Source organism: Strigops habroptila, chromosome 12 (assembly GCF_004027225.2).
Source record: "Strigops habroptila isolate Jane chromosome 12, bStrHab1.2.pri, whole genome shotgun sequence".
NCBI classification, from domain to species: Eukaryota; Metazoa; Chordata; class Aves; order Psittaciformes; family Psittacidae; genus Strigops; species Strigops habroptila.
Window position 1 is genome coordinate 11267542 of NC_044288.2, and position 19353 is coordinate 11286894.

General features: G+C 38.8%; 1 protein-coding gene across 4 annotated transcripts in view; it reads left to right on the forward strand.

Annotated features, from left to right (window-relative positions):
• SPOCK1 (SPARC (osteonectin), cwcv and kazal like domains proteoglycan 1) overlaps nt 1–19353 on the forward strand; it is a 286032-nt gene that overhangs the window by 91674 nt on the left and 175005 nt on the right. The window lies entirely within an intron of this gene.

A 19353-nucleotide genomic window follows, 5' to 3' on the forward strand; every position in this document is an offset into this window, starting at 1 on the left:
ACATTGCTGGAAACACTGATGTTACTAGGTGTGGTAGGTTGTATTTGATACTTAATGTTTTGTCAGTAAAAAAACACTGTCTGCAAAGAAATCTCAGCGGTCCATCCTCTGAAAGACACATACAAAAGCAGTGCAAACTGGTAGCATTCCATAATTCTGTCCTTAAAATCAGAATATCGTACTTTAACTTTGCTCGTTGTTGCATCTGTCACTCTGACACCACTTGGGTCTTATATTTCATTGTTTCTTCAAGCTTTCTAGAATGTATTTTTTTTCAGGACAAATGATAAAAGTTGCATTTTGCACATATTTTCATTGGGTGGAAGCAGTTCTCAGCTGTTTGATTTGTGGAGGATAACACCACACAATAGAAAAGTGCAGGTCAGTTAGCTTCTCTGTTTGCTTTCGGCAGTTGCTCATTTTTCCTGTTTGTAATGTTCAGTGAAGCTCATATATCTTCTGCTTGAGAACACATACGAGGTGAGAATATTACAGCTGTAAAATCACAGGTAGATTGTGGACTTTTTCCATAGCATTTTTCCATTGCATTTTTAGGATCCTGGATTTCTTTGACTAGCTTTGGTTCATTATTCAACACCATGCCTCTTAAATTGCAGAACACCAGTGTCCTAGAATGTTGTTCAAAACAGTATTCTATAAATTTCAATCTACATCTACTCTGAAAGTTGTAAGGATTTTAAAAGATGTTATCCAAAAGTTATATAGAAAGGAATGATCATTACATGGTAACTACAATAGAAATGAATTTCAGTTATGTAGATCCATTGCACAGTCCTCCTCTCTGTTGAATCACATGTTCAAAATTAAGTGGCATTCAAGTAGAGTGTGAGAGTTCCTTTGCCCTTCAGAATGTGAAGTGTGTCTCTGGATATAGAATTGTTGGGATTTTATGTTCAGGAAAGGTATTTCTGCAAGCAAATTGCTTAGGCAAATTGTCGAGCAAATAATATTATTATTGAGCTAATTTTTAATTGCCCAAAAAAAAAGGCAAGTCATGTTACATCAAAACATTTTTATGCATCTGGAAATCAAATAGTATGAAATTATACTCATGAATCATACCACAAATGAGAAGAAAGAGTCAATCAGTTAAGGAGAAGGAAAAGCATGAACAAATGAATGAAGGGGAAACTAGATAAATGACAGACCAGTGGAGGAGATGAAACCACAATGCTTCCTTTATCCAGTTTCAATTTGAGCTCTGCCAGTCATTTATTTTACAAACAGGAGTCATAAAAGGAAGCAGCTTTGCTGATCAGAGGTTTGAATCTTCAAAATTACTAAGGCGTTTAGGAAGAAAATACCCATTGGAAGTCTCTGAAGGTGCTTTTGAAAATTCACTTTACTGAATCTATTTCTGTATTTCATTGCCAAACATGTTCTTTGTATTGTGTGTAGGTAGCTCACAGGAGTATCATTGGAGGCTTATATATGTTAAAGGTGAAAGTGTAGATTCTCTGTCTTTATGGAAATGGAACTTCGGTGTCAAAGGAAAGGGAAAGGTGATGGTTTTGTCAAGGCATATCTCAACAGAGATTTTCAAAGGCATTTGAGGGATTTAGAATTACAAATCCTATTGACTTCAAATGGAACTTATGCTCCTACTGTTTTCAGAGGCCTTGTGACCCTCTGTCTTCCCAAGAGGAAAAACAAAAAGGTAAATCCTGGCCAAAAAAAAACCCCAAATATTGCAAAAAGAGTTAAGAGCTGACATGCTTTGAAAGTGTCTTGTTCATTGTGTTACTGAGACGTCTGAGTCTGGGCAAAACCACAAATCGTTTTAGAGATTCTGAAATCAGATGTGGATACCTTGAAGCGATACAAACAGTCGTACATCTGTTAAAGGTTCCTGTCTCTTTACAAAATAAAGGATCATTTCTCTTTCTGTGGAAAATTTCTCCAAGACTATGGATAGTCTGTCGTAAGAAAACAGAATGCAGACTGGGTGATGCAGTCTGGGTGTGATACTTTGCCTTGCATAGAGATCTGTGCACTGCTTTCGCCTCATTTAAATCTAACAAATGGATTTTATTTGACCAATAGGTCATTCTTTATATATATCCTTAGTTTATATATACGTACAGATATATATACACTTGTAAATCTGTATGTGCTATATAGATGTGTATATATAGAGAGAACTACTTAAATAGGAAGTGCTGAGATGAAGGAAGGAATATTTTATCTTTTCCAGGCATTTTCCACCACACATTTAATTTTTGTCGTTTTCCATGCAGGGAAAAATGATTGTCAGAAGAATGTGTCCTAGATCCCTTATGCAGTGCAAGCTGCAAGAAAATTTAATCTGCCTTTAGTCTTCTCCATTTTATCTGCCCTGACATTTTTTTACATGTTGTTCCTTTTGGCTTTGGGGTGTTTTAATGCCCCCTGTACTCTTATGTGATTTTGGAGATAGAAATGCTTTTATTTTGTGTTCTTTGGGGTTCTTGTATCCAGAGAGCTTGTGCAGATCCCTTATTTGCTCCTGAGATGCATAGGAGCTCTGTGTTCTCACCACACAGTTGTTATTCTGAGAGATATCCCAAAGGCAAATTTTAACCTCACAACACCAAGGTTCTTCGTACAGTGACTGAAGAGAAAAAGCTTCTCCAGTGGGTGAATGAAAGCAGACAGCTGCCTCTCTCCCTGGGTTGGCTGGGAAATCTGAGTCTAGCATCATTAAGCCAAGGCTAACTTGTGTGAAAATCCATTCATTGAGACAGATTTACCAGTTCTTAATGTTTAAAACCTATTTCTCAATTCTAAATCTAAAATGATGTTTAGATATTCTAATTGTGAAGTCATTATACAGGAGCCAGACTGTAGAATCCTGATGAAGGAGCTGGCGGCTGGGTTTAGAAGCCGCTGAAGGTGGCTAGTTCCTGCTAGAAGTGATCTCGCAAAGGCAGCTGGAGGATTCGGTATGTTTAACAGGTTTAAAACCCAGCAGTACTTAAAGGTTTTGAAAATCAGCAGAGTTCTGCCTGTAAGCTTGTACTTTCTTTGCATCTTTTATAGAAGAGTCTGCTGGGTCCAACCAACTGTATATTCTTTTCTAGAACAAAGCTAGCTTTATTCAGCAGATTGAATTATTTAATTAGGCACTGGAAAACAACAGCAGCATAATCAAGCTGTGTCTGCTTTCTGCTTGCAATGCAAAGAGAAATATCTGCATGTATGTCTCAAGAAAAGAAGTACCTTGTTTTGTAAAGAAGCATACATGACTTGCAGTGAAACCACCCGTAGAGTCACACAAGGTGCCTTTGCAGAACATGCCTGTTCAAGGGAAGTCAGCTTGAATGGTTCAGCTGCATCTTGAAGGGTACTTGAGCAATGAGAATTCATTTTTAGCCTAGTTACCAGCCCAGCTTTTTGTTCATCTTGAACCCAGGAGAAACCAGTACAAAGGTGAACATCTCACCCACGGAGCCAAGCTAACGAGGCATTTGGTCTGCAGAAGGCAGGAGAGCGTATAGCCTGAAAATGATTGCTAGTCATTAATATTGAACTCAATTCTGTCAGAGCTGCAGAAGCCACAAAGCAGCAGAGTGGAAGGGCCAGGTTAGTCAGGAATTTAAAATATGGATCAAAGGTTTAGGGTTTATTTTTTTTTTCTGACAAGGTCATTTGAGAGTTCTTAAGGAGCTTGACAGCGAACTTGACATACTTTCCTAGTCTTCTCCATCTGCATTGGAGAAAGAAAAAGAGGGGATCAGGGAAAAAGTTTAGCATAACATTCTCGAGTCAGAGATTTTGGTATGGTAATGAAATGTATCCGAGATCTTGCACCTATTCAGACTTGCCTGAAAATTGGCTCACTAAGACTTATGTATTATTATAAGTGAAAACTGTTCACTAAAAAAAATGAGTTTAAGTTATTGAAAATTTCTGCTAAAAGCCACCTCTCAATAGCTGTAGTGAATTGTTCCACGGACAAATAGATGTTATTAATTTTTCTGATAAGGTGCACAAGTAAGAGTAGATGTTGTTAGGTTTAAAGCTGCCGGAAGCAGTCTGGAGTGGTGTCAAATGTGCTTGGCTTATGGCTTTTTGTAAAGCACCATTGCCCAGAACATAGGAGCTGTGGAAGTTAATGGGATGCACTTGTATTGCAGATACATAAGCTCCAAATCCAAAAATGTTTAGACCATTGAGCTGCCTTTTATATTAACAAGAAGACTGTAGAAAGACACAGTAAGAGGGGAAAAAAACCAAACCCTTGATTCTCTTGTAGTGCCGAGCTTTTCCCCAAATCTCTGCCTAAACCATCCACTTAACTGTGGAATTGTCTGTGCAAGTCTCACCCTTTCCCTTTTGATTGTGACACTCAGATGATTGCAGTGGACTGAGCTGCCTTTAGTCTCCCACCTTGACCCTGCCTCCTGCACTGAGGCAAAGGGACCTGTTCAAAACATGGAGCAGTTCTACCCATCGCTGGTGACAGCAATCTCGTGTGTTCCAAGCTGCTGGAAAAGATTATAAATAGTCTGAACTTTCCCCCTCCTCTTGCAGCCTTTGTCTTTATTTTCACTGTGTTTACTCCCAGCCCTCTTCCCCAGTGAGAAATCTGGACAGGGATATTACTGCTCAGGGCTTTCATTGTCTGCCCTAGAGGGGAATAAAAAAAATTCCCAAATCTTTCTTCCACTGTACTCTGTGAAAACCTTCATCTACCTGAATTGGACCTATCAATGACTGACTTCAATGTCAGACATGCTGCTGTAGACTCGACTATCATTATTAATTACAGGCACGAACTCTCTATCATTTCAAAGAATTTCCCTTGAGCACTAATGAAAGTCTGAACTGGCAAAATACCCTCGCTTTTGAAGAGGAAACACTGCTTTTGAGTGGATTGTGGCCTCCAGCATAGCATAGCCTTGACTTTTACAGTCCAGCAGCCCCATGGAAGTGAATTTGTCAAATTTGAAGCTTTATATCTAGGGATGGATGTATTAGTATTCATGCTTCCTCTCCTTCTGCACTGAATTGTACCTATATCTTTCCAGTATCTAACAGGCAAATTCAGGCCTCCTGCAGCTGTGCTGAGTAAAGTTTGCCTGAAATTCGTAAGCCTTCCAAAACAAAAAGGATGATAATGGGAAGCCTGTGATGTAGGATGAAAATCATAGAACCTGCCATTATTTTTGAACATGTAATTTTCTGTTAGCCCAGTTAAGATGTTCTTTCAGAAAAGCCTGAATAAATTCATTTCAGAGAGTTGTTTAGTACTGTACACATCTCTAGCCACAAATACATGTTAGTTTTATAATAAATGTTTTCTATTACAGTGCCTCGGATGGCAGATTTCAATTGAGTAACTTATTTTGCAATTTATTTTTCAACTGTGGTTGAATTAGTTTTAGAGGCTTATTCATAGGACAACTGCACATGAATTATGTTTGTAAATCTTCAGTAAATCAGTACAATTTAAAAGCATCCTAACTGAATCAACAGAAAACACTAGCTGAGACGCAGCACGTGAAATACGCTATCTTCCATCAATGCATTTCAAGCACATATGGCTGCTTATATCCTCTAAGAAGATGCACGTGGTTCTCTCTGTGCTAGAGGCATAATATTAAATTCCTTATAAGCTTGTAAGCAGCCAATTTTGTCATTAAACATGGCATCAGAAGTGACAGAGATGGGGGCCTTGTCTGTGATTGTATATGGCAGATGTGCTTTGAACTGAGACAGTGATCGATAGGTTGCATGTCTGGAATTCTATTAGCACTTGGGGAGCACTTGTTAGTTTTGTCAGTAATGGTGCTGGCTTTGCTTTAATATCTCTAATTTCATTGATTCTGAAGCAGACATGATTTTCAAAGGGAAATCCATGCTTCCAAGTGCTCATCTAGCTCCCATTGAAGTAAATACGGTTTTGGCAATATCACAGGGCCCTACCTGCACTTATTGACACCACATAGTGAGCAGGGGCCTCCTTCCCTTTGCTTTGGTTTGGTATATAGGAGTTATTTTTGGAAACTACTTATACCTTTAAAAATAAGGTGTTTGGAAAAAAAACACCCCATGCCTGCAAAGCTTCTTTCCTATTTGCTGCAAGAGAGCCCCCAGGCTGTTATTCAAACTAGCTGCTTCAGTTTGTGTTCTGATTTAACAAGGTCAGACCAACTGGGGACAAAGTCTCCAGCTTTGAAATATCATTTGGCTTAAATATTGGATGGTATAGCAGTAGATTTATAGTGCATGTCAGAGTGAGTTTTAAATCACTAGCCAGTCAGAGAATAATTTGCACAATATTTAAACATGTTTATATGCTTGTGAGTTAATAGGCGATTACAGACTCTCATGTGATTCTAAAGGAAAAACAGGAACTTCTATGGAGAATAAAAGTAGAAGGCAGAGTGACAATGGCCATAAAAAGGTATATGGCAGAATTTTTAGGAAGAGAAGAACATCAGTATAAAGACAAGTTAATTCAAAATCAGGTAAGGCAGAAATGAGAGGAATTAAAACTAAAATAATTGGCATTTCCTCAATGTACAGGGCACAAACATGAATTATCTGAAAGCCAAGAACTTGGTTAGTGACAAGGCTCTTCATGACTGCAGTGGCAAGAAGTTACGTAAAGTATACAACTAGGTTGAACTCTTCAGGGAGCGTACATGGTAGCCCCAAACTCAGAAAGCCAAGTGTGCAATAAGATGTTTGGCCAGGGATTTAATAATAACAATTCTTTCTAAGTGCATTAAGAGGAAGAGAAGAATCAGGAAAAATGACGGCTCACTGCTTGGTGGAGAGAGACACTTACATAAAGGCCTTGCTGAGAAGACCAGAACATTGTTACCTGCCTTTGCTTTGGCTTTCACTTGAAAGGTCAGCTGTGACCACGTGGCTATCATAGTTAACATCTCCAGCTGAAGTATAAGATTCTGCATTAGGGAAAGAACAGGCTTGAGTAAATAAAGAGTTTGCAAATCAGCTGGAATTGCTCTAAGGTTTAAGTGAATTGGCTGAAAGAATTGTAAAGATACTGAAAGTTATTGTAGAAGACAGGACAAGCATCATCTGTATTTTTAAAGTTAGAGAAAGGAAGAAAATAGGAAATAGTATCCCATGAGTTGAACCTGAAACCCTGAAAAAAAGGGAAAAAGAAAATTGTACTAGAATAAAATACTGAAGCAAACATTTGTTAGCATTGAGAAGATAAGGGGATGAATAAAGCTGGTGTGGATGTCAAACTAAACTAATTTTATTCTGTGACATTTACAGGCCTTGAGACTTGGGGATAAGCTTGCAGTATCATGTATCTTGACTTTAATAAGGCTTTTGACATTGGCTTACATTACTCTTATAAGCAAGTTAAAGAAATATTGTCTAAAAGAAATAATTATGCAGTGGGTACAAGATCAGTTGGTGAAGTGCATCCTGCTAGTAGCTGTCAATGGTTCAATGTCAGGCTGGTAGGAGAAATTGCATAGGTTCTTCTGGATCTATTTTGAGTACAGTATTATTCACCATTTCATTAAATTGTAGCTGTTGAACTTAGTAGACTGATTAAATGTAGCACAGCAATAAAATTCACAGTCACTTTAAGAAATTCAAGAAATGGTCTAAATACAAAGGATGAAGTTCAGTCTGGGCAGATGCAAAATTCTTAGGTAAGAATAATCATCTGCACAAAACAGGATGGAAAACAATTGATAATAATAAATTTAGAGTAAAAGGGTAGGGGATTACAATGGATTACAAACAGAACATGAGTCAATAATGTCATTCTGCTGCAAAAAAGGCAAATGTTGCTCTGGCATGTGTAACTGTGAGTAATCCTTCGGCTCCAATCAGCGCCAGTAAGACCTTGGCTGGAATACATTGTCCAGATTTGAGACCCAGGCTTCTAGAATAGTATGAATCAACTGGAAAGTACCCAGAGAAAAGCGACAGATATGATCAGAGTTGCAAAAAATATACTCTGTGAAGAAAGACTGAAGGAGAAAAGCACCTCTCTGCTGTGGAGAGAAAACAAGCAAATAAACAAAACAACAGAAAAACCCAAAAGCACCAAAACAAATTTTATTTTCAAATACATCATATTAACTGCAAAATGGAGGAATTGTTCTCTGTCCATTGTGGAGACAAGAAGGAGCAATTTGTTTACATGGCAGCAAAGATGATTAATTTTAGCCTCTATAATGACAGCATTGGGAGAGATATTTTAAAAAGGATGTAGACACTTCGTCTTTGAAGGTGTTCTGAAACATACTAGATAAATGTCTTGCAGATAATGACACATTGATCACAGATGGAGCAGGAGAATGGAATCAACATCCTTCCCAGCATTGCCATTCTAGCGCTGTGATTCTGTGATTGTGTTTTGATTAATGGAAAGCAGCTAATTTCATTGAAAGCACAGAAGAAATGCTGAAGAAGGTATTTCTTAAAATAGATTTCCAGTCAAAGCAAAGACAAGAAAATAAATGAATCAGTATCCTTGACAGACGTTTTGGCACTACCTGAAAAAATCCAGGTTCTTACTTGATTGGAGTAATGTGTGTAAACTGCAAGATAGATACTAACCATGGTTGTCACAAGCTTGCAAACGTCCATGAATATAAACAGGGACTGGCAAAAGGCAACCCATTTCCTCTGACTGCTCTGCCCTCTCTTGCTTTCTAATAGAGAGTCAGGAGGACTTCCTATGGATGATTTTGAACTTGGATATTTGTGGGGCTTTTTTGTCCAGGCAGGAATAAAGGTCATGATCTAATCCTAAAGTTAAAGATTTGCATGAAGTCAGTTAACTATTCTCTTTCGGTTCAGTAGATAAAACATGACAATGCATGTGTATTTAGGAATTAAGTCTCCTTCTGCTATAAGCCTAATTGCCCAAGTCATCAAAACACTAATTGAATCACAGCTATTTTTCTTCCTGTTCTTATTGCTTCAGATTAAACATATTTGCATAAAATACTTTGTCTGCTCTAATCTGATTGCTTGCATTCTAGCTGTGCAGTTTTTGGTCATTTGGAAAGTTAAGCCACAATGGTGCTAAACAATACACAGGAAGCTGAATAAAGAAAGTTTTCATATGTATTTTGGAAGTGTCCTGCACTACAAAGTTCTCTGAGCTTAGTATGTTTAAAATTAGGATCAATTTGGTGAGCATCATTTCGTCATTTCATCATGTTCTGTCTTTTCTCTCTGTCCTCTGGTTGCAGCATATCAGTGCACCTTGCCATTGATGTGTCCATGCTGGCACTTATTGCCCAACAGCTTTCCTTAAAGTTCTTGTCAACTTTACACACATTGTCTTTAAAGTGTAGGGGCAGGAAAGCTGTATCTGAAGGCCAGAATTTGACTTCTACTGTTCTCCTTGAAACCTCTGCTTGAGGATTTGATTTTGATCTGTTTTATCTAGGGGAGATTAGTAAATAGCGTTGTTGCTCTACATATGTGCATCCTTGTGCTGCCTCTTTAGCTGTACAAGGGGGATGCATACAGATGAAGTGCTGCCCCAAAATCTGGAACTGTCATGTTTACTAAACCACAAGGCAAGACAGTAGAATCACATCTGTACTATGAGAAGGTTCTGTTCCCAGGATAGCTTTAATTTATAAGCTGAGCACTTGAATCATTTAATCTCTCACTTGCAATTTTATCCTTAACAGATAAACAGAACTCTGTGATAGATGGATGAGCAGATAAGCAATTCTAGGGATCATTGCACATTACAGCGATCTTTAATGCAATGTAAGTAAGGATTACTGTAATTATTTTAATGTGCTACATCAGTGTGTTCATGGAGTTTCTCCTTGCCTTTAATTGCTGGGCATTAGAAAATAAAAAAAAGAAAGAAAATGTATGTAGTAGTCTCTAAGAGTAAAATGTGTCTTTGCTGTGAAGGCTCCAGCGTCTAAACCTGTCGCTCTGTTCAGTGGGGACCTTTGTAATGACCTTTCATATTTAAAACCAAGGAATGAAAAGTAGCTGACACAGGCTGCAGAAGTCTGCAAAGCTGAGGAAGTGAAGAACCCCTGCTTTTCATAGTGTTTAATACAGAAATCGAAGAAAGAATGTGTCTGCTGCTCTCTTAACAGACTATAAAGCTACCTAAGGAATTGGCGTTAGCTAGAAAAAAGTAGCCATGAATTGTTAATTCTGTTCTGAACTCTAGCACTAATAGTTTTTACAGTCGCAGTGAATTCGTTCTAACCTGTGGGACTTATTTATCTTCAAAATCCAGATTATATTTATCTATCTCAAAGGAGACCATAGCGCAATAGTTGTGTACTACTTCTGTAAGCAACATTTCCACCTTTGATTTCATCAGTCATCACCACCTTGCATCCTTGACATTAATGGCAGAACTGAAAAATGTCCATTCTTCTGTAGGTGCCAATGCTGTTGTTTCCCTCCCTCCCTATGGGTTTTTCTACAATTTTCCTGACATACAAGTGGCACAAGTGATTGTCTGCACTATGCCCTTAGAAAGGCATTGTATTTTCATCTAGTTTTTCAAGTAGCAGTGCTCTTTTTAAATTTAAGCTTCTCAGCACCCCTTCATGGTAGTGAATAACCACAGTGAATATCCAGCTGATAGCCATTTATACAACCAAAAGCCAAAGGCTTTTATTCATCCTCCAGGTTGTCTGTCTTAACTGTCTTCCACACTGCTTACTTTAGTAAGCTCAATAGCTTTGAGTGGTTGAAAAAACTGTGCTTAATTATGTGAGGGGTTTTATTAGATCTTAAGAGAGTCTCAGGTTGCTGACATGAAAATGCAAAGTTAGAAAAAGTGCCCATCTCCAGCAATACTGAGACTGTCTGGTTCTTCTGCATGTATGTACATCAAGAGTCAGACTGCTTCTTCTAACCCTTTAAATTGCACATTTGCATGAGTATCACCTAAAACCTGACATCCATGGTAGAGCTTGAAAGTTTCTCAGCAACTTCCCCTTTCTTTCCTTTTGGTTTGGTTTTGGTTTGAGTTTTTCCCTTTCTTTTTTCTTTCACCAACCCTCCATCTCCCCCACTAGCATGGTATGAAAACGTCCAATCTATCTGAATGTCCAGTTGAGCTGACAACTTTTACATAGGTCACACCATCTGAAGTATCCAAATCAAACCATGCAAAGCCATGTTCTACTAAGGCCATAAAAACACAAGCCTATTTGAAGAATACCAGCAGGACCTTAATGTGGATGATGTGTCCCAGCATCAGAAACATAAATACATCGGTCTTGATAGTTTAGAGCATAAAGATCGTGAGCTATTATTTTTCATCTTTAGATACTTCCTTAGTGGAACTCCTATATATGCTATTGCTATGTGCTGAGTATAGGCTGTACTTAGTTGTTCTCGCTCCTAATTGCCTAACTTTGGTCCCAGTTTCATGATCATTCTGCTGCAAGAAATGTGACTTGATATTTAGGTGGACATTTGTCACATTCTTTGTTTCTCCTTCTGAGCTGCTTTTTCAATAAGTGGCACTTCCAGTGTATTTTCCTACACAAAACTCTGTAAATAACATTTTTTCAGTGCTTATAAATAAAATAAGTATACTGTGGCTTGAAAGAAAGATTGCTATCAGCTGGTGCTCTACCACCCACAAAACATTTTATCTTCCTTCACTTTGCTCTTAGCTCCTTATCTCTTATCATCTTGATTTTTGCTTTCTTCTTCATCTTTGCTCTCTCTTGACTTTGTATAGGCAGTTGTGTTCCCTGTTAGTGCCATGTGGTGCATTTGTATGTAGTGTGTTTGATGTATGGAACTATTGCAAACACCTAGTGCGGATAGCTCCACTCTTGAAATTGCATTGAAGATGAATTTTTTGACAGATGGAGCTGTTGATATGATTTTGGAAATAGGTCTGTTTGTATCAGTCAGTCACTTCATTTTTCAAATTGGAAAAATATAAAGGTTTCAGATGAAAGAAGAGAGAGAGGCCACCCATCTAGTGGGAACGGAGAGCTTGAGACCGAAAGGAGGAATGCACTCAAATGATATATATTGGTTTTGTAATGATCCAACAAATAAATTCCTTTTCACAGGCTGCAATTTTAAAGAGAACGTGGTTGCCTGACTTCATCTCATCTGCAGTTATTCTAAAGCCAGATGCCTAGCCTGAGCTAGTTGTCAATTTGTCTTTGTAGCAGACACTGAAATAAATGGTTCAGATTAGGAAGCCACATTGAGGTCTAGTTAAGACTAATTAACTTTCAGAAGGCTAAAGGTAGATGGAACCAGACATTGCACAGATCACAGGAAAGCAAAATGCATATGGGGACCTCTTCTAGACCCTGAGATCTCAACTTCCTGAGAGAATAGGTCAGAAGCACAATAATTGTTAAATTTATGAGGATCCTGTCCAGGTTTTGAAGCTCTCAAAGTAAGTGAATTTTATGCTTGAAACTACTTCTGTGACTTGTGGAAGAGATGGTGCAGTCCAGGAGAGAAGTTGGGCAGGTTATTGTTGTAGTTCATGACATGACCTCCCCCTTTTGCAGGAGGGATATGCTGTGGTCCAGAAGAGTTGGGTGGACTCACAGTGGTCGTCTTGGTGCAGGGTCCTTGATTCTTTTCAGTTTCCTTCATTCCCTTTTCTTCTGGCTTCCCTCTAGAGTCTCTTCCCTCTAAGTCTTCCCCCACATTCTTTGGCTTCCTTAGTTATAGGATGGGACAGACAGTACCTCCTTAGCAACTGGTCCATTTACTGACTTGCTGTTGCCATTGCTGGCGCCCACAGTGTGCTTGTTCAGGACACTTCTGAACATGTTTACACTTCTTGATGATCAGCAGATTGTCTGCATAGTTTCCTGGTGCACAGAAAGCTTTTCAAGGTTCATTCTGTTGTTTGGGAAAAGAAATGAGTCATACATGGTCTACTAAAACAAGTCAGCTGAAGTTCACAAGTTTGCGCCAACAGACATTGCACAGATTCTGTCTGGGAGAGCAAGATGCTGGTGAGACAGAACTCAGTTTTACAGTGACACGAGATATTTGGAAATTGCTTTATCCATGTTTTCTGTAATGTTAAAGAACAAAAAATTCTGCCAGGCTTTCAAATGAAGAAGAGAACTCGGAGGAAATGTGTGACATTACCTAACCATGACAAATGCCCTTCACCAGCAGGATTCTCCTGGATCACATGCCTTTAAGCTTTTGTATCATCTTTGTGAAGGCCAGAGTATTTAAAGAACACTCAGCTAAAAATGTGGCAAAGCACCAAATAGGGGGCAGGGGGGAGGGAAAGCGTGTTTGGATGAAGGCTGCAGGAGCTGAAAGTTTTTTATAATGTCACTTTTATTGTTTTCCTTTGAGTTGGGAAGAGATGAGAAAGAAAGAGAGAGCTGAGAGAAGTGGAAATACAGTATGCAGCAGATGATGTTTAACATTTTGGGGGGGGGAAAATCCCATAGTTTAATAATGGATTTTCTGTATGACAGTCCTTTGACATAGCTGATTTTTACCTGTCCATTAGTATGCTGTCTTTTCTCTCAATCTAGCAAAGAGGAACAAGTCTTTTGCTTGCTTTTCTGAAAGAACTGGAGTTCTGTGATCTTTATGCAGCTTTTAAATTAAAAATTATTGTTTTGAATTAACATATTGAGTCCAGACTCTCTAGACCTTAAGATATGAAGTTTTTATCTCATTCCTAGTTAGTATTCAGTGAGAGAAGGGATGAGGTTTCAGCAGGTTGCTGGAGCAAGGTAGCATAAGATGGAAATATTGCTTTCTGTGCAGTGGAGAGGCCAAGAAGAGAAGATTTAGAGGTATGTCTGGAGTAAAGTTTTTTCTTATTAAATTTTATTAATTTTGGGGATGTCTACATTAAATTCTCTTTTGGTATCGCTCTCCGCGTGTTTGTCCAGTACACTGGCACAAGAAGATGTTTCAAAAGGAAATTATTAAAAATTAAAGTCTGACATATTCACAAGCATGCTTTTTTAAGACACTGAATAATTATGAGGCCTTTTTATATGTAGGCAATTTCCTCAGTGATAAGAACTCTTAGTTTGAGAAATTAATTTTTGGCATGCTGTTTAAATGAAAAAGTTCATTAAAATCTTTGTGCGGTCTGTAGCAGGGAGCTAATAACAATGTTTTCTCTTGTATTTCAATTATGGTAGATGTGAATTAACCAATATTTAAATAAAAATTAGTAGTAGCATTTATTTTCCATTGATTGGTGTGAATTTACGTGACATGTCTTTAACATAAAGAGCCTAGGGTGAGGATGTGTGTGGCAAATGGATTTTATTTTAATGAATTATAATATAATTGCCCTGTCTAGGCAATTAAAGTTGGCCATTAAAACTTAATGCATTAATTCCTTTGCATCTTTTTTTTAGTTTGGGGAGAGCAGAAGAACTACTAAAAATTCCTTTAAGCTTGTAAGGCTGGAAGACGTGTATGACAAATAGATTTAGAATGGGTTACTGAGAGGTAGAACACAAAGGCAGAATTACATCAGTGTCAAATTCAGTCCTCAGTTATGTGCAGGCTCCTTGGTGAAGTTACAGTGGTTTAAATTTAGCTTAGACTTGCATTACTTGGATGGAAAATGCGTGCTCATTGGGTATTTCTCTTTTTTAATCATTCTGATGTAAACCTGGCCATTGGGCATTTGTATCGCTGCATTTTCTTATCCATATAGACATCATGTATTATGAGAACACTTGAGCAGATTTGGGCCAAATTAGTTTCTGCTTTTAAAACTTTGGTGAATTGCTTATCTTGGCTTGTGGATTTAGCCCACTCCTCCTCCAGATAAAAGTACAAAGATGCAAAAGCAGTGTTGATAATGTTGGTAGAAATATCTAAAACCTTTGAGGGATTAGGAAGCCACCTTCTCATCCCTTGCCCTCCCTTAATACAATAGTCACAACAATGTCTCAAATTGCTCCATCAGTTCTGCTGGAGTCCTTCTAAGTGGTCACCAGTATCCCAGTGACCTTATTGTCACTTGTATGTGTGTGGGCATATTTACTTTAGCAGAATTGGACTAAGCTGGGAATAAGAAGAGGTCTCTGAGGTATCTGGCCTTATTCTCCAAATGCTTATGAATTATAAGGCCATGGATTTCAAGGAAGTTTCAAAGTGAATAAAGCACATGAAGCAGAAGGATTATGCATGTCCCATTTTGTAGATTTGCCGTTCAGTGATGACTTCAGAGCAGAGACTGAAAAAACATCAGTAGTCCATCCACTAAAAAATGAGCAAGTGACCAGATCTCTTGGCTTCCAGTTTGCTAGCAAATACTCCATAAAGAAAGAATCTCCAGATCCAGAGGTAGCAATGAGCTCAGCATGATCCCCGAGTTTGACAGTCTTAGTTCTGTTCCTCTAAATGCTGTCTGATGCTGTTATGTGCTGCGTCCTTCTACTGAAGCAATTTCACACTTCATCTGCTAGAGATGAAAGTGGCAGGGAACAAACTATAAATCCAGCAAAATCTTAGTTTAGTAGATATATCATCCTATCAGGCTCTTTTCACATAAATAATTAGTTCATCACTTCCTCAGTATGCAGAACTTGCAAAGCTTTGGAAGTGACATGTGGTGATGTTATCTCAAGAGTCTCTCACGGAATTGGCTAATCCACCCCTTCCCCTAAGGCAGCATCAATGGTATCTGCATCATTCCTGACACTTCTTCACTGTGTTCTTAAAGACCTGCAGCGCAAGACAGTCTTCCCAGCAATTTATTCTGGTACCCTACTCTGGAAATTCTTAACCATTAGAAATTTGTAACCTGAACTTCCCTTTTTGCAGTTCAGACCTTTGAATTGAAAACTTTTGTGTTGTGTGCCATTCATGTGACAAACAATTGGGTGCAACCTTAAATTTGGTGGCCTTTTCTTTATATGAAGGCTTGTTGTTATGTTTCCCTTCAGCACTGTCATCTTAACCACAGATCTGTTAGTTCTTCCTCACAGATAGATCATGTACGAGCCTTATTAGCCTCTCTCAAACTTTTCAAAACAGGGCATTTCAAACTCATCACAGCAGATGCCAAGAAACCAGGTTGTTAGGAACTAGAAGCTCATCTTCTGTGTACGGTGGTATACTTATGTACATGTGTACTGGTTTCAGCTGGGATAGGGTTAATTTTCTTCCTGGTTACTGGTACAGTGCTGTGGTTTGGATTTAGGATAGGAATAACATTGATACCTCACTGATGTTTTTGTTACTGCTGAGCAGTGCTTACACAGAGTCAAGGCCTTTTCTGTTCCTCGCCACCAGCGAGGAGGCTGGGGGGGGCCAAAGAAGCTGGGAGGGAACACAGCCAGACAGCTGACCCCAACTGACACAAAGGATATTCCATACTATACAATGGCGTGATCAGTATATAAACTAGGGGGAAAGCTGGCTGGGGGCTGCTGCTCGGGATCTGGCTGGGTAGTGAGCAATTGTATTGTGTATCACTTGGTTTGCATATTCTAATTCTTCTATTATCATCATCATCATTATTTTCCCTTCCTTTTCTGTCCTATGAAGCTATCATTATCTCCAGCCATGAATCGTACTTTTTTTCCCAATTCTGTCGCCCATCCCACTGCAGGGGAAGTGAGCAAGCAGCTGTATGGTGTTCAGCTGCCCGCTGGGTTAAACCGTAACATGCCTGTGTGTTTCTGAGTGGAACAGTCTATGCATACATGGGCATGGTGCTGCTTTTGCAAATAGGCAGGATCAGAGGAGCAGAAATGATACACAGTAGGATTTGAAACGGCACTTTTATATTCTGCTCTTTCCAGTTAAACTAGATAGTATGAGAGATGAGAGATTCTTGTCACATCCTCCCAAGATATAAAAGTGGTACCACAGTTTCTATCATGAAAAGTTGCTGATATGTTTTCCAGGGACCACGCCAGATGCTTTATGGCTTCCAGTTCCTTGCTGCTGGTGCATCTGAATGTTGGAGTGTTTGTGTGTTAAGATCTTAATTTGCGGTTCAGTGATAAAACTTGCACATGTGACTGGGACTGTAACAAATGTAGGGTATGATCAGGGCAGATAAACTGCACCTATAACATTCCTCTTCCCCACCTTTTCACCCCATCTATTACTCGATGTGTTACGGGTCTGAAGAGGGTTGTAATCCGTTCATGGAACAAGAAGTCCCCTTGGACTTGTTGACTGCTGGCATTATGGAGTTGGCAGAATGGTCAGAATCAAGATTGCACCTGAGGTTCTTTAAACATCTCTCCAAAGGCCTATGATGCCAAATCCAACTCTTCTGACTGCAAGCATGGGCATGTACTGTTGATTTGTCATTCCTCTTCAGTAATTCCACCTTGCTTTATGTGCTTTGAATGTGCAGAGAACTGAGATACAATTTCATGTGTGCACCTGCTATAAAGCTTCAGGCATGAAATGTGGGAAAGTTTTCCTAAACTGGACTAATAATTACTCAGACATGTAAAGAAAATAATTGAATGTGCTTGTCCCAGCACATGCATTTGAACAAAAATACGTTTGATATTTCTTCAGTATAAACTTTTTGTATGTAAAATGAAAGAGAGCATGGGCATTTCTTTCCTGACCTTTGGATTTTCCAAGGATTGTATCTTCCATAAATAACCCAACCCAGTGTTTGCATTCCTTGTGCTCTTCACCAGAATCTCCAGTTTTCAGTTTGAAACAAATGGTGTTTCCACGATTTTTGATATCATTTCATCTTCATTGCTTTCATCTTGTTAAACAATCCTTTAATCCATGCTCCGAACCAAGAGATCTTTTTTTGTTAATGCTAATGTTTTCACTAGTGGATAGCTGTATTATGCTAGATAGTGCAGATAGGGTATGATTGATCAGTTTATCACATGACAGCTAGTACTGGACCATTAATTCTGGCTACATAGATGATTAGAAACACAGATTTTTACACCTAGGGACAATGATTTTTTTTATAGATAATATGGATTTAGAAAATACTTATGGAAGCAGAAAATTGAATCAGCATTACCATCAGCGCATTAAATTATGGCATTTTACTAGAGAAGAATTCCCTTACAATGGAACAGTAGGTATAGATAGGAAAAATAAAACAAAGCATGAGGATTACCAGGTAGTGTTTAGCATCTGTAAATTACATTTTGAACTTCAGAAGTATTGTGCGTGCCCAAAATCATTCCTTTTGCCTGCAGGATATCGCTCCTGTGTGATTTATGTGTGTTCTGTGTGCATCCTCTCTCCCTGAATCACTCAGTGCTAGTGATGATTTAGCTTATGTGCTTTGATTTGTGCAGTTGGAGATAGTATGGTCTCCTGGATCAAATTAAATAAAAGAAAGAAAGGCAAAAAATCTTCGCTACGTGGAGGGCTGACTTTTTTGGTGCTACGAGTGAATCATTGATATGACAAAGAATAACTCTGATGCTTAAACCTGACTCTGAGCAGCAATACTGTGATTGAAATTTCTGTGCCCAGCTGCTGTTGTCTGAAGAGTCTGGGTCAGCTCCTGACTGGCAGAGCTAGTACATTCCAGCAGAAGACAGGCTGTGCAGGTAATGCCACACTGTTCTGTCCATCCCCTCTCTTCCACAGAATTTCCTCTTAATGTTTTGAACAAAGGTACAATTGCACAACAATTAGACATTCTTGGCACCAGAAGCTGTCTATAAACTAGATGTCATAAAGTGAGCACAGTTCCCATTTTCCTGGCATAAAGGCATAAATGCAGAACACTTAATGGGAAAACCAGTCAAGTTTGGTCAATGGCCATCTTCAGGGACGCTTTCCACATGCCAGGGGCAAGCAAATGGGTGGATACGCTTCTATACGTAGTTCTACTCTGGATATGGGTGGAGGCTGCCTGAGCATGTCCTTAATCCAGAAACAGCAACCTGTGAGGGTAAGTTGAATGGAAAGTGTACTGGTAAAAGAGTAGCAGAACACTGGACACTGGATCCAGTCAGTCTCTGCCTTCAGGTACCCCCAAACTGCTGCTTTTGTGGAACACGGTCACTGATACATAGCACATATCCCTCATGCATTGCAAACTGCTGTTTATTTTTTATTACTACTTCTTTAACATTAATAGCTGTCGTTTGTGGATTGTGGTCTATTTGCTTGTGTAGCAAATGGTGTTTCCCATATATGCAAATCACTTTAAACAAGTTAGGAACAAGCTGGGACCATGATATAAAGTGTCTGAATTTTGTTTCTAGTTGGTTTGTTTGTGTGTTCCTCTTCAGTAGGAATCTGTCCCTTGTGATCATCATTTTTCTGCCAGATTTATAGCACAGCTGCTAGGGAAAGTGCCATCGCAGCCACCTTCTACTTAAACTGTTTGATAGGTTTAGTTTATAAAAAAGCAAATTGGAAGGTGATGAATTGTGCAGTATAAATTCCTTGATGCTAAAG